General features: G+C 34.7%; 1 protein-coding gene across 3 annotated transcripts in view; it reads right to left on the bottom strand.

The window, feature by feature from the left end:
* The window catches only part of LOC117159062 (fibroblast growth factor 18), a 126,583-nt gene that overhangs the window by 48,569 nt on the left and 60,387 nt on the right, over positions 1 to 17,627 (bottom strand). The gene's annotated exons all lie outside the window — the stretch shown is intronic.

Genomic DNA, 17,627 nt, shown 5'->3' with positions numbered 1-17,627 from the left:
GATTGTATAACGCGTACCTAAATTCATGAAGAAACAATTAAATTTATTCATATAAAAAACTAAAATAAAACAAGAAAAGCAAAACATAGTACCCTTTAAGTAGAATAAAATACGCTTTATGAGACATATGTAGTTATTTCGAAACTATTTTATCGAAGTATAAAATACTGCATAAATTTCTAAAATATAATTGCTAATAGAATACAATTATTCGTTACCTAATAACATTGTTCAAGCTTGATCCAAATTAAAACCGTGAAAGGTACAACCATAACACCGAATACTCCCACTATAGGTGTAAAGTTTATGCTACGTATGTACACGTGGTGTTATTTAATTGCTTCGCATTAATCAAACACGTGACGATAAAAGTTCATTGTGAAGTGCTCTTTTTGTAATCGACGTGTTGGCGCTTTTTAGTCTCATATCATTCCATTATTTCTCACGAAGTATGTTTTTAAATTTTTAGCCAATCATTACACGTTTGTAACACTTTTTAAAGAAATATAACAACATTTGCAATGATCTATACCTTAACATACAATAGATATGTCGTTCTACTTGTGTCTGAATTTAATCAATTTCAATAATCTTGTCGTATAAAAAAAATGTATTACCAGCAGAAGAAATAAAACACTTCTGTGATATCCATGATTATCCATTGTCGAAGTTCGACATCAATTTCTACATTATAGTTCACATCGAAGAAAGCTTGGAATTCGTTGGAAACGTTCGACGAATTTCGAAGATCAGCTTTCGTTGTCACGTCCGGAAAAAGAGTAGGGTCGCCGACGGACAAGATATATGAAGAAGCGTGATGTGGAACGAGGAAAGGCGGCATCGGCCGCATAAATAACGAGTTGATCGTCACGCGTGGCAATTCCGGTGGACGTTACACCGATACCGGACCGCACTCGGTGCAACAATTTTCACTGCCGATGGAACACTATGATTATCAGTTGCAGTACTGATATATTGTTGCGGGAGTTATTATTCTCTGATTGAATATGTAATTGCAATCTGGTTCGCGCGAAATAACAGCCCATTAAGCATAATCTCGCACGAAAAACTGTTCGATCGTGCGTAAGGTATTGTGAAATATCCTTTTTCGATACTTTAGCCGATGAGACGTCGCAGACAGTAAACCGCAATATTCCTTTGCCCTAAAATAATTTGTAATTTTCGATAATTCCTTCGACAATGAGAGTTCTGAAGTTTCTTTATCGCGATGTTCCTTTTAAATATATTTTTGTTATATCGTGATCTATTCGGAGCATATAGTTTTTCCATTTTAACGAGACAATATTAAGCTTACTTACGGCTTTTAATAAGATCAATAACATTGATATAGAATATGATAAAGCGAAATATAAAAGTGATAACATGAAATAACGAACGATATGATATAAATGTTTATAATCGAAGATAAAAATGTACAATTGCATTATTACTCGACAACATAACATTTCAGCGAATGTTTAGCTATAGAATGTAACTTCATCGTATATTTAACTGAACTGTGCGTATTTGATTTCGTTGAATATTTATCAACTGCAATACCTGTGTTACATTTCAGCTTTGCTCTTGAAATTACAATAGCTTCATAACGATGAAATCATAAAATAGCGGTAACGTTTTTACGAAAAATCCCAAATTTATGAACTTAAATTTACATGTTCATATACTTCTTTTTTGTTAACCTACATGCGCGCTGTACATATGTTATTTATGTATCGATAATATATTTTGAAAATACTGTTTCAAGTTACAGGCTCCTTATCGTCGAATATCGTGCCCGTTTTTCCATTTATGTCACGATTAAATCTATCTCATCGTATACTTAATCGCAATTATTGTTACTGTTTAGTAATAGCAGCGTCAATAGTTTGACTTGTTTCAATTAATATGCTTAATTTCCGATCAATAGGTAGGCAATTATTCAGTTTTGATAGGCAATAGCAGTTTTACGATTATCAATTATAGCCTCGACACATCGTTATTAGGATTATTACTGCTTGATCGAATGCGCAGTTGTGCTATAGTGAGTTCGAAATAACGGCCCATTAGAGTTGATCACGCGCGAAACGAAGGCGCGAGATCTTTCTCCCGACCCTAATCGATCTGGCTATTAATCCCAAGCGAACAACAGGCCCACGAATATCTCCAAAATGTAACCTCGAATTTACCGAACATGTTGGCGTGGAAACGCAAACACGGGAACCTCATCATAGGTGGTCTTTCTACATAGATGATCCTACAAAATCATTTAACACTCATACTCCTGCAACCGTACGATGTCACTGGTTCTTCTAGTTAGCGCTTTTCCTTCTATTTTTCCTTCGCAAGCTCTACGTGACATTTATCTATTAATCGAGTAATTAACTTGATTACCATGTCTTGCTAATCATGGTGCATGTGCTCGTTAACTAGTCTACACTAATACGCAACGTACAGTTTATTTTAATACTTCTAGAGATCTACATACATGGAATACCTTTCATTTTGATAATTTTATGTTTGATAAAAGCATATTTACAAAAACTGTATCGATTAAAAATATAAATTCATAGGAATTTTTGTCGATACTTAGGATTTCTTCATAACTGTTATTGTACATAACGTTCGATTAAAAAAGTTGGACTTTCTATGATCCAATCTGTCCACGTTCAATTAATGTCCATCGATATGTATGAGTATAGCAGATGATACACCGTAGATACTTCAGAGGCACTCTATAACTACAAGTCGAGGCCGCCCGCGTCGTGAACTCAAGATGTTTGTTTGGTTTTCCCACGAAGAATGCCGTGAAGCACACTCGAAACTCAGGGGACCGTGCACGTCAAGTATCCAAGAGTTTCCAAGACTAGATACTTCGATCGTCATCGTTGGCGATGTCCTGGAATTGAGGTGCAACGAACAAGGTACGAACCAAAGTACCGTAACCCAGGGCATTTCCAATTTCAATGAGAAATATCATGCTTGGTTCGTCCATAGGTAAATTACATAAGCCTGGTAAACATCTTTCTTAATAGATTTCAACAAGATAATTGTATGGAGATCTCGAATAATAATCTACAGTACATTTTGATCAAAGTTGAAATAACAGTAAAATATAGTTCTATAATCATTGCCGATCGTCTTAGTAGATACAGGTAGCGGATTTTTCATCAAAAAATGATGTAATGTTGAATAGAAGAAACACACATTACAATTTACCGAGTATAGTACAATTTAAAAGCCATTTTATTTCCATTCAATTATTCATAGGCTTAAATTTCAAACTCTTTGCCTTTTTACTTGTTTGCCACTTTATTACTTATTTTTTAAGTAATTCGTCTTTTTCATATTTCTTTATATTCTATTATATTTTATGATATATATTGGCGAATATACATAGGAAAATTTAACAAATATATTCTCTGCAAACTACATTCATCAATTTTTAATTTAACAATAGAGATGTTCAGAAACCAGCGAGATAGAATAGAATGTAAAAGAAGGCGAAATAATACACTTGAAGTTAAATCTGTGTGAATCTGTATTAGAATGTGATAACTGAAACAACAGTTCCACAAATACTCTTGCCAACGTCTTAAAAATTACAGCCAGGCTGTCTGGTAGTAATACCCCCTGTTATCTTTCCACATGATATTTACAATACTGCTATCTCCCTAACAGTTATGCGAATATGAACATTACTTTACACTATTGTCGTTTAAATCCTACACGTATATCATTGTATTTGATGAATTAAATCTTCAAAAAGTAAAAGATTTGTAGAAGCGGGATAATTTAAGGCGAAAAATATAACGTGTACGTAGATATTATGAGCACATCTTTTAATTGTACGCATGTATACGATGCACGTGTTCAAGTTTTAAGTGGTATTGTGGACTACTTGTAGTCGATAAGGGATCGTTGGTAGAGACTAATTCAATAGACGCAAACTCATGAATTTTTTAAAACATTGTGAGGGGTCGACGGCTCTGTAAGTCGATATCCGCGGCTCGAATGCCACGGTTTGGTCTTCGCTTTACTTGGAACTACCTCGGCCTCAAAGTACCTTCGATTTTTTATTGTCAGTGATGTGTAAGTTCATCGATTGTTATTTTTGCTGCTGCAGCTGACAAATTTTCCAGAGATACTATTTATGACGTTTGGAAATTTTTATTATTTAGTCTATATTTTCTTTATGCAAGTAATGACGATTTCACATCTATTACGTGTATCAATGTAACAATGTATTTTTCATTAAAATCTGAAGAAAAAAGAAAAGTAGAATGTAAGCGTCTCTCTAATAATTCTCAATAACCGATGACTTTCTAATAACTTCACGGGTGAGATAATTGCGCACAGGTTTGCTAAATAGAGAAGCGCTGTACAATTCTCGATAATATTGATAGGAATGAATTCAGACATCAATCTTCCTTTAAATATTTAGCTTCTCGATCACTGACCCGTCTCAACGAGATCGTCATTGTAAACGCGCCATTCCAATCACGTGGTGTGGCTCCAGCAGCACTGGATGCAAAGCTTATAACAGCAGCAACAGCAGTTCAATGTAGCTGACCGATGCGATACTCGCCTTTACCACCAAACGAGTACGATAACACACTTGCCTTGTTATCGTATCTGCATCGTATTTCCAACCCAGACGATTTCTGATATCAACGCGAGCCTACATCGCAAAATTTTTCCCACTTTCCTTCTTAATTTTATCTTTACCTATATATTGTGAAGTTTGTGTTTACTATACAACTTAAGAAGGTCCTCGCGGTTTTAGAAGATCGAAAACATCTTAAAACATCTTAACGATTTAATCATTAAATTTAAAAAATCTTTTAATTTTTCGGAAATTTTAAGCGCGTTGATTATTTTGTCAAGTTGATACTATTCGCTATGATTGTTAATTAATAAGTCTTCTACGTAAAATTTAAAAAATGGCGAGAAATATTGTGCCTTTGATAAGAAATGTTTTTAGCTGTCTTTTAATACTTCGAGTGAATTGTAAAACTTGTCCACTACACAATGGGTGGATTAGTTCTGGTGGACAATCTTTATCATCGCTACGATCCCCGTACTCGATGCCACCAGATTACTTTCTACTTTTACGTTTATAGAAAATTTCGATATGAAACATTCTTTTATAAAGGAAACACTTTTAAAACCACCCGAGTATGCAAAAAGTCATTCAGAATTTAAAAATATCATTGCGAAAACAACTGACAATTCCATATTAACTAGGACAAAAACTTTCGAAATCATAGAAACGTAGAAAGTAGGAACACAGCGTAAAATCTCATAGCAAAGAAACTCCTCTTTGAAACGCGCATTGACATCCTCGGTTAACATTGTTCGATCGTAAAATCTGTCTCGAAGAATTTTCTTTTGCGTTTCTGCGGTACTCGAGAAGGCGATAGCAGTAGCAGCACCAGCTCGGACAACTGGAATTTTTATCCCGGTAGCACCGTTCTTCAACGAGTTACGTGACGAGGATTCTGGGTTCGACGGCCGACAAGGGATTGCAGAGGTAGGAAGCAAAAGCCGGGGCGAACCCGGACAAAACAAGACACGGGGAACTCGCGACAAGTCAGCGGAATAAAGTTTTCTGAACGGCGGCAATAGTGGCGCCCGGAAACTTACGAAAACTGGAAGTGTCCCTTGGACTCAGGTTACTACGTTTTCTCGACGAGAGCCAACGGCCAGAAGGGGATGAAAGGGGCAAGAGGTGAACGACGATGGAGGCAATACTCTAAAACTCTCAACTAAACTGAAGTCGATGGCCGACGTTCTAGAGATGAGAATTCGCTGTAGAAAGAACGTTAGAGAACGACGATCGACTTGCTAAGTTCAATCTGTAAACAGAATTTTCCATAATGGGAAACTGTTACATCCTGAGTAATAATTCTCGCTAGTTTCAATGGAAGCGATGGTGGGAACGAGAACAGTAGATATGCAAATTTTTACTGAAAGACACTAGTAAATGGTGTTTTATTATAAACCGCTGTTCAATGCGAAATACCAGTTATAGAAGCGGGATTATAATTATAACGAATATTTATTCTGCAAGAGTACGGTGCACCCTTTGCTTTTTGGATAAAACGAATTTTTTTCGTACATTTTTCAGAAAAATAAGAATATTATGAAAATATTTATTTATTGCATTTAAGGAAGTAATTATTTCTTTCAAAATCCTGATGTGCTGCAATCTTTTGAAATCCTAACATGCTCCGAACTTTCTATTAATGCTGTACCTCTATTAAATTGTTTAGTTATTCAAAGTGTCTTATTTCCCGAGTTGTTGGAATAAATGAAATTGTACGATATATATATTACGATAATGTAAAAATAAAAAATAAACGACAAATGAAATTTGCCAAAAACTTTTATAGATAGAAAGATATCAATATAAACTTTAAGTCCTTCTACCAATCTTGAAAAATTACTAGCTAAATACACGCACACACACATACACACCCACTCAGAACGTTGTGATCAGTGCGTCAACGTTGATATCAAGGTATCGATATGGACACTTCAAGAGAAACACTGATATAATCTATTGTTACAATTTCATGTCTCTCGACGATAGCGAACACTTCGATAACTAAGCCCCACACAATTATATATAGATACAAGAAATATATTCGCCTAGTGAAAGATTAGAGTGAACTAGAAGAAAGAAATACCTGAAACAGATATAAAAAGAGCTTCAGAATGCTGAAGCTTCACTATCGCGTATTACGAGCTCAAAAAGGGTTTGATATATAAATAATAAACAGGGAAACATTTTGATCTATTTAATTTTATATTAAAATAATGTAACCAGCAAGTGCACCGAAAGATTAATGAAAGCCACTCCAAGCCATCAGAAATAATATAACGTTTTTCGAAGAATAATATAAGAATTATACGAAACGTAGGAAATGATATGCTTATGATTCGCTAAAAAATAACGAAAATCTGTGCAAAATGTCAAGAGCTTTACGATATCATATATTAAAAAATTAACCGCTAATCTTGGCTCCGCCGACCTTCTTATTTCATCTTCGACATGGCTGTCATCACTCTTGGCATCCCATTAAACTTTCACGACATAAAAATTAATTGCTGGCAGGGCAGTCGCTGCAGAAGACACTCGTTAGAGGGTCCTGAGATCCCAGTGACGTCAGGCATAGTAACGAGGACATGGGGGCCGACTTTCATGTCCTGTTCTCTACCCTTATAGAAGGTTGGCATGCATGGTGGTAGTCGATTCATCGAGTGGATCCACGACTCCCCGTCCCGTTCGTGCTACTTGGCCGTTCATTGTGATTTACACGATCATTAACGATACCGACCACCAGAGAAAGAGAGATTTACGCCGTTTCGGGGGAAACAGCTGTCTCTCGAGGATTATACCCAGGCCTATCTCGAGGAACAGGGCACATATGAACATTCACCAACTAAATCTTTTACGAGTGGTCTAGCTCGTTATTCCTCCAACCGAAATGATGCTCTCATCATCGACTTTTTATCTAGGCTATCGGGACCGTTTTGTACAGCAATAAACGATTCGTAGCTGGTCCTAGTTTATTTCAACGTAAATCTAGCTTTATGACAATCTTTCGTATACGTCTTATTAATTGAGATATCGTACAAAATGATAACCTGTTAACCGAGTCGTCGTATGGCAAGAATCTTTTATGGCCACGGAATTAAAAGTTAATTGAATAACTAGAATTATTGATTTTTATATAAAATAGGTAAATAATGAAAAAATTTGATATCATTCATTTGGATTGGTTTGGTCGATCTGGAGTTACTAAAGACCAGAAAACTATACAAGAAATAAGGGATCCTCAATAAAAATATTATGTCCAAGTGGTTGGCAACCTGAATGGCGAGTTAACGTGTCCTCTCCGGGTTGGTTGTTAACAGATTAATATTAGAGCAAATCTATAACGATCGACCAATCCATGTTTATAAATATCAAGAAAAGATATACAAGAAATAAACGATTTAAGTAAATACTTTCGCTTATTAAAGCAACAGTGAATCTTTTAATTACAGACATCTTTGTACAAGAGCATATAATCTTCTTTCGTAATGTGATACTATTTGTAAATCACACACTGGTTATTCAGATTACCAGCGAAAGGTGTAACGTATCACAGAGGTAATCTCTGGTTTCTCTCTTGCCGGCTCTTCTTGCTCTCGTCCATGGAATGGGCTGATTGACTTTTTAATTGAACCACCGCGTCAGGCAATTACTATGTACTTGTCTTCCTTCTGTTCCTCTTGCATATGATTTATATGCACGACTATCATATCGGTATGTGTCTTTAACTTGTTTTGGTATTCTTTTCAACGATTTACCAGAATCAATTTCTTTATATACGCACAATTGTTAACGATCGCATCGTAATACGAATTTTATCCATCTAAAAATATTTCGGAAAAGAATAATTTATTTTAGATCAATTAGGTAAACTCGTAATTAATAATCGAAAAGTACGATTAGATTAATTTACAAGTAATAATGGGAAATAAAATTACGCGAAAGAATTTAGAAAATTGAGAGAAGAAAAAGGGGAATCCTTGAAACTCAGCAAGCGAAAGGTTTTAACAATAATTTGGCGACGAAAAGAACACACAAGGAATCTGATGAATCAGTCAGTCAATGTATCCCTTCCTGGAAGTAGCACGGCGCATCAATCGGTTATTAAGGATGCAAGGCGTGTCCGTAGATCACGATATACTGGCAGGAAGATAATTTATTAGATTATACGCGATATCTTCTCGGTACAGGTATAATAAAATCTATAGAATGCAATTTTATACATGTTTAAGCTATAATTAAGCAATCTTATACACCGGTATTAAAATATTTCGTTTTTAGAAACTCGATCTTTTTGTTTGAACAGCAATGTACTCTTAACATACATACTTTATATGTAATTTTGAAACCGCTTCATTAAATGCTAAATATTTTTGCTCGCGTTGATTTTTAACCGTCAAATAAGAATTTATTATGTATTATTTTATTATAGAACTTCAATTAATGCCTATAAAAGAAACTTTCGAACCTTTTGACAAGAATTTTTCTAGTGGAGTTCTGCTGTGAGAAAGTTGTAAAATCCTTATCTTTTGGCGATTTCTTCATGTATTTCTGGGTTATCTTCATATATGTCGTCATTACGTATAGTTATTATGTATACTTATTATATCAGGTTGTCCCAAAAGTGTCTTTCTTCTACAAACATGCCTTTCGCAACAATACATCTTTGTATGAATATGAAACCTGATCTGTCAAATGTTATGGTTTTTATCTTAATAGAACAAAATGGATCAGACATAATTCAATTAAATAATATAAAACAAAAAATGTTGTGCATCTATTGTTTTTTTGTAAAGCGAAAGAAACTTTTGGGACAACTTAATAGATATACGTAATTCATAAAGCATAATTTATGGATTTGTAACAAGTTAAGACATGTGTTCAAGCGATAACCCAATCTTTTGCATTTTTGTGAAGTATTTTATAATTTTTCGTGACTCCTTGAGGGACGAGACACATCCGCTCTATTCAAAATTTTCCACAACTCTGATAGGTATCCAAACACTTACTTATGTACACGTACCCGTATCTTTTATGTACGTAACATTTTCAATAACCAATATGACAAACAAGGATATTTCTACGATCCCATACCAATTTTAATGAGTGAACTTAAAGTGTAAGCAAAATTAAGTTTTTAAACTTGCAATGAAGAAGATTACTACAATTACTGTACTATTACTGCATAAAATTTATACACGTAACAGATCTATACATATATAACTTGATCGTGCCTATTATTCTTTAAAAATATTAAATTTAATACCAGCGAAAGAAATTTATACAATAATTTTATTTTCCTGAATTTTAAATTAATCTGTTATTGTATCTGTATAACAAGTTCCCTCGTTGCAAAATAAAATCCTACTACAAAATAAAGGTATATATACTTCACTGATCAAAATCAGACTCTATAAATCTTTCTCACTCAATTCAAGACTAGCATAAATTCTCGATAGAGTAATAAAATCCCGCGAAGGATGGTCTACGGGTATACGAAATCGATATACGATGCAATAAAGAAACAGAAAATATCGGCTCGTAGAACTCGTGCGAAAGTTTTTTGCGCGTGAGATGGACGCGACAGCGGCAGACGAGCTGTTCCACGAGACACGTGGAAAAAAGGGTGTCGCATAATCGATCGCGAGAAGTGCTTTACGTATTTCCCTGTCGTCTATCGGAGAACAATGAGTCCTGCCACGCGAGCGCGTGGGCAGAAAAGGCGAACGAACGGTCCCCATTATTTCGCGAGGGTGGGAACGACGCACGGTCGCCCGTGCGAACCTAAGCGCCCGTATTCTCCCTCCTTCTCTTACATCTTTTATATTTTATACGAACTCGAGCACCAGCTTCTCCATATGCTTCTTTGCGGCGAAAATCTTGGATATTTCCCAGGGAGGCGACATTAAAAGTGCAATAGCCCGATCTCAATGCGGCCTCGACGTTCGGTTAACGACCGTCAGAAATGGCCGCATTTTGGCTCGTCTCTGCCGACTCTGGCTAATAACAGGCGAAAAAATGGAAAGATTCGAATGGACGCGGCAATCGTACTCGCGTCATTTGCCCGTGGTTTTCCCGTTTCCGGTTCGTATCGTTCGAGATCCATCAACGTAGATCGCGATTGTTAACCAGAAAACCGTATTGTGAGCTTTGTAAGCTGAGGGCTGGCTGCTCTTCTCCGCGTCTTTTGTGCCCCCGGCGATTCCACCGAATGCATCGATCGTTCTCTCCCTTGCTTTCATACTGCGAGATTTATTTTCCCGTTCGATAACGCGCTTTGCGCCACATTACATCGGACGTTTGCTCAAAGTAAATTACGTTTCACTATGTTTGAGGTACTTTCTATACGACAAACGATCCTTGGCCTGTGTGATATTATCATCCTTTAACTCGATTTCTGCTGTCCTTTAGTGGTTTAGTTAGAATCCTTTGAAATGTGCAGCGTATGTAAGCGTGTTTGAGTTTCAGGCTTGATTTATGGAACATTTGGATTATGAATATTTAAATAAACCTTTGAAGTAGGGTAACAACTTTCTATTCGACATTTTTTGCCTAGTATAGAATAGAGACTGAAATTGTCAAGTGAATTATCCGACATTTCAGAAAGTCAAGTTTCAAATACAATATTTAAAATATTCTATATAATGTTAAACATTCTTTTTATTTTGTGGTTAATCACAATATTATTAGGGACAATATTATTATGTGCGGAAAATGAACATTATATTAACTTGTTTCTTGATAAACATTATTGTTATTTCTCATCGCCTGTTCCATTTACAAAAAAAAAAACATAGAATGAATTCAATCTCTAATTCCTATTTTTAATTTACATCATAATAAGCCATAGTCTGTGTAATAACGAAATTTACTCTGTACGAAACATACATGTGTATATTACATGTATACGTTATATATACCAAGACAGCTAACATCGGACAGATTTAACGACACTATCCATAAATATCAACTTCGCTTAGAGAAGGAGTAGAAGCAGAAGTTATAGAGATCTGTAAGCAAGAACCTATGAAAAAGGAAATATAGCGTGAAACGATGAATCCAAGTATAACATACGGGTGAAAGTAAATACACGTAGTATAAGCCAGTCGACCGCCCAAGTGGTTCGTTGGGAAAAATAAGAGTACCACCTTGTACCCGCTAGTTAGTCTTCCTCCCGCGAAAGCGGCACCAGCAGCTGTTGGAAACCGCGCGCGTAATTTCGAAGGATTAGCCGTTACCTTACACCGATTCGACTTGTACGCCCCGTAACGAACACCGAATGTAGAAATACCCTGAGCCAGCGCACTACCTTGCCTCATGCACTGCTACCTGGTAGCACTGGTAGCATTCAGCCGCTAGCACACAGTGGCGGGAGCCCGCTCCCGACGTTTGCCTCGAGGTCGAAGCTCAATCTGACGCGAGAGCCCTGGCGCCGATTGCCACACCGTGAACCATGCGCGAATAACTTAAACACTGTGGACAATCGATTGCTCGCTTGCTCGTTTCTCATCGAATATTGCGTCACCGTTGATGTTAATTGCGAAATCTTCAGATAATAGGCATTATCAAAATATTTGGACGATCTCTTATCCCTTGAGCAGACGTATCTAGGACAAATATGTATGTGGACTTATTAAAATCTTAACGTGGCGATTGGAATGTCAGATTAAGTGTGAATTGCCGAAATACCGTTTCCAGTGATTTCTACATTATTCGAAGCATGTCGTAATCTGTGATTATCTAAGACAGTGGATTTGTCAATTAAGTACATATCGTTGATTTTCTATAAGAGTACTTGCCAAAAATGATAGACCTAAGAATAGTGTTATAAGTAAATCTATTTGAAATACGAGGCTTGAAATAAAAGATTATTAGTAATTCGGCCATTTGACGATAAAAAGATCTGTTTCTTTTATAATCTAGGTAACAGTCCTTGTGTCATGAGAATTTTTAATAAAATATCGTTTATATATATATTGTTTATTATTAGAAAAAGAAACACTCTTTGAACTTCGAAATACTTCTTATATATAATTTTATTAGCAAAATAATTACATATTCGTCCTAAGAAATAATTTACTTTTAATGTTGGTTTTTGTATATACTTCAAAATTGACAATTTTTTGGGAATGTCGTCATGCTGTTGGTAAAACCATAATAAAAATTCGTAAATTTTTAATCGAAACTATTTTGAGATAATCACTTGATCGAATAATTTTGTTTGAAATTGTATGCAAATTATTGAGTATACATTAAATCTCTAAATTTGTTTGACTAAATCATTGGATGAATAGATGACCTTCTTGCTAGTTATAAGCTCTTTATATTCGCTGATCTCAGCCCAAGGCGTTGCACGTGCTATCGTTTGCGGTATTGAAATGTACAACCTGAACGTATGCGTTTGGCCGTGTCACTCTTTCAAACGCTCCCCCGTGTAGTCTAGAAACGCATGCTTATGTGCATGAAGGGAGAATGAGTACGCGCGATACGCACGGCGCGGCGCGTTAAGTTACTTTCATACCGTGTTTGTTACGTGGCCGTATTCTTTCAAACAGCGTTACGGAAATTCCTATTAAACAACGATGATATTAGGTCTTTGTTAGAATTCTTGCTCTTGTCAATTTATTTAAAGTAATATCCAATAGGTAGATATTTGAGAAAAAAATCATCAAATAAAATATAGAATATAACAATTCTTACATTTCCATTCATTTACAGTTTCTCTTAAAATGATTTTGCGCATGAAAAAGCTGCCTAAATAGAGGATAACTTTACCTTTTCTCAAATGCCAAATTTCTTTTCAACAACTTTCATATCGTTTAATATGAAATAAATTTATTATTATTTTCATTATATGTCTTCATTATTCACGATTACTAATAATGACATTTCCAGATTTTTATGAACGCTGATTCATATTAAATTTCTTCATCTCTAATATAGTTTGATAAAATTTAATATAAAATTTAATGAATATTCATCAAATTCAAACTTCGAAAAAATTAGATTTTATGTTCACCAACCTAGTATGTGAATTAAAAAAACGAAACATTGAAAGAAACTATAGTTACGTATAAATTGAAACCATCTTATCCCCATTTATTAGATAACTCGGATACATGGACAGGTTTTTTGGTAATCGAGTATAAGACGAAATATTTGGAATTCTAGGGTACCGAAGAAGGGATGACAGAAACCAATGGATCCTGTAATAGCGTGGCAATAGCTTGATCGGATGGCTGCTTCTACACGTTTAATGTCTCCAAGTAGATAACTTAGCTGAAGTTACTTATTCGTACACCTGCTACGAAAAGAGAAATACCACAACCCATAAACGAGAACCTTTACTTAACACATTATCGAACCTCGTAATTGACCAAATTACTGATAAGAAATTGCCGGTCGATTTCTAAGAAAATCAGTCCTGTACTCTCGTACCTTTCCTAACCGAGTAAGAAGCAGCAAAGTGCTTGACTTCGAGTCGGAGGTTGAAACGACGATAAAGGTAATGGATCTTCTATTAGAGCACCGAATAGGTTTAGAAAATCTTTTACTCGCCACTTTCCATTCTAATCACAGATCGAGAGACACTACTCTTTGGTATTTTTACCTAAATGACACCTAAGTGAATTAGGAACTTATTAAATCGAAAAGATACAGATTTCGAGAGAAAAAGAAAAAAGGAACACTTATGGGCCTTCTCGGGTTTCGATTATTCACATTTTCTTTCTCACCAGGTTATTCGTCACTGAAATTAAACGATCGTCTGACAATGTTTTACTAATTGTGGTAAATTTCTTGCAGTAGTTTTTGCGCTGTTTTTTTATACTTACTATGCCGTAACGAACATATAATTTATGACTAAATTAAACAAGTATAACTATAAATACATATTTTTATGAGATTATACGAGACTAAAGAAATAAAGCGTAAGTAAAATTTTAAGACATAGAAACGAATGCTTTACTTTGGCCATTTTTTTATTTTTATCTCATGTAAATTCCGTATATTTTCATGAAATATAATTTAAGTTTTCATTATATGCATAAATATTCGTACCTTGTTTATAAAATTATTAATCGATATTAATATAGACGCAATAGCAATCTGAGTACGAGGTCACTTGGATAATATTATTTTCATATTGCAATTGTTATGTATTTTGCATCGAGATATCGTGGTTCTACTGATTCTGGAAATTTGAAGGAAATGTTGGCACGCTATATGCTCACAATGTTCAAATCTATTTGACGAAGCCTTACCGCTATAGTATTCGATATCAATCCGTGACACGAGGCGGATAATATCGTTACCGCGACCTTGTTTTCCCTGATTGGATTGCCCTCGTACTTGTATCGGTATAGGCTACTATTCGATATACTCTATCGGAAAGAAAGAAAATGCTAAGACCTCCAATTCTATCAATCGTGATTGAGATCTTAGTTTATACTATATTTCAATTGAAACTTTATATCTGTGACTTAATCATACTTTCTAAGAATATTATACTTTTATACTTGCCATTGTGATAATAGATATATAATACTATATAATTACTGGATGTTATAATCTTTTGATAACATACCACAAATACTAACCTTAAACAAATAAAACATATTTTGGAAGAAGTAAAGAAAAAATTCGCTCAAAATTCAATATACAAATTTGCTTTATATTTACAAACTCAATCGGCAATCGTTATAACTATACTTCCTAATACTACTGTTTCCACTTTTTACCTACTTAGAAAGGTCACAATGTAAATTCTGCGTGCATAACATCAACATCAATGCTATGTGTTATGCAATTGACGAAACTATTCGCAATACTGCAGAACAAGGTTTAAAGCGTTGCACTTCACATATTCTTGCGACGCACGTCAATAATGGATCGAAGTGCATCATCGATCAATACAACCGGATTTACGTCCGCTAAAATCTTTCTTGTGTTCGCTTGTTATTCATCTTAGCACATGTGTCGCCAGGATTTGAAACGTTCGCATGTTTGTAGCGTGAATTGAGCTTCATTAAGTTCATCACGTCATATTCGTCGAACATTTTCACTATTCAGATTGGTAGACGAGGAAAATTTCGTAAGAGTTGGATGTTTTGAAATTAATCTAGCATTTCCTTTTACATCGATCGTATTAGATCGAGCGCACGCTTGATTTTAACGCTCGTTTGATTTTAACCGTAAGCGTTTGCTATCCTGTTAGAAATATAATATATCGAAAGAGCCATTAAAAATAACGCAGGGTAATTGGAAGCAAATGTAATTGACCGGTTTGTTATCGTCGACATACACGAGGTGGAGACTGATTACGTTATCAAAACATGTGTTCAATATGTGTAAAAATAACATTTGACCACCTATTGCTAGAGAATATAGCGTTGGCCAAATATCAGACAGATTTATATTGTACGGTGGTCAATGACCAATTCTCTTCTAATAGCAAAATAGATAACATTAAAAAGAAAGATTAGCAAATTGTCGCAATACCATTTTCTTCTGATTTTCAAATATTTATTTAAGATATTCTTCTGTATTTGTCTCAAATACTTTAAAGAATTAAATAATACATCTTTATCAATATCAAAAGAAATATATATTAAAAAAAAAATTACGACAATAATTATGCAGTATTATCGATTATCACAATTTATAGGATACGTAAATACAAATTAAGTATTCTCATTTTCACGTGTCAACTAAATGATGGATTAGAGAAGTAAATTAATTTATTTCTATAGTTGAAGTAATAATTACGATTCTATTAGATACTATGTATGGCGATTAATAAATGTACGTAACTAAACTATTGTAATTATTTTACAAAACTGTGTCACACAAATGTTTTTGAATTTTTGTTTTATTATTACTGATTTTACAGATAAGTGAAATTGAATTGACCATAAAAAATCAGAATCTCGATAAGGAATTGCACAAAGCTAACTATACATGCTATCTTACCAGACAAAAGAGAACTGTTACAGCAAGCGGGTTTTTGATTTATCATTCCAGAAGAAAGAAGAAGGAAGAAGGTTCAAAACGGTTTGCAGCAATCGAAGATTAGTCGAGATGTCGGAAACGGAGGAAGATAGAGCAAGAAAGAGATAAGAAGGGAGAAATACAGAAGAAAGTAGAACAGTAACGAGCGTGAGAGCCGGATAGTCTATGCGATCGTTGGTTAATCGAACGAGTCTCATTCAGAAAGCATTTTAATTGCGCGTTTCGCTTATCTAAAATATGTTGGCTTATCGTCGACGTATCGTTTGATTTTTCAACTGACAATTCATCGCTTTTGATAACCACCAAAGTAACAGAATTCCATCATCTTCATAGGTTGCATCCGATCGAGGATCTACGGATTGCTACGCTTTTATCCGTCGCGTCGGTCACGTAAAACTAAACTTACGCTTGTTCTTAGAAGACTTGTACGATATCTTGGAGAATGGGAGATTAGAACACGTGACAGATCGATGGCTTCAAAATAAATATCTTATTGAAGTGGCATTGTATCAAAGATTTGAAAATTTCTAGATACGTGTGAATACCATCTGCCGAAAAATAAATGAATGAGTATTATAATAAACAATTTTTTTTATTTGAATATTCTTTAAGAATCGATATTTAGGTAGGATTCTTTCATAGAGTAAATATCGGAATTATAAACAATTCACTTATTTAGAAAAGTGTAATATTATGCATCGAGAATATGGTAATCTAAGAAAATTATGATATTACAAGAAAATATCTGTTTTCATTTCTTTTCGGATAAAATCAGGATTATTAATAATTTTTAAGTAATAACGAAATTTCACAACTAATGTATTTTGGATCTAACTGGAAGATATAAACGCGTCATAAAATCTCCTATAATTTAACTTCAACCCCAACTTTCAATTAGTTAAATTAAAAGTATTTTGAGTTTGACTAAAGTCAGGCGAAATTCCAATAACGAAACATTTAACAGATTTCGATCACTAACACCATACTCATAGAATGTTCAAGAAGTACGAACAATGCA

Source organism: Bombus vancouverensis, chromosome 7, assembly GCF_051014615.1.
Source record: "Bombus vancouverensis nearcticus chromosome 7, iyBomVanc1_principal, whole genome shotgun sequence".
NCBI lineage: Eukaryota > Metazoa > Arthropoda > Insecta > Hymenoptera > Apidae > Bombus > Bombus vancouverensis.
Note: the sequence above shows the minus strand (reverse complement) of the source record. Positions and strands in the feature narration are given on the sequence as shown.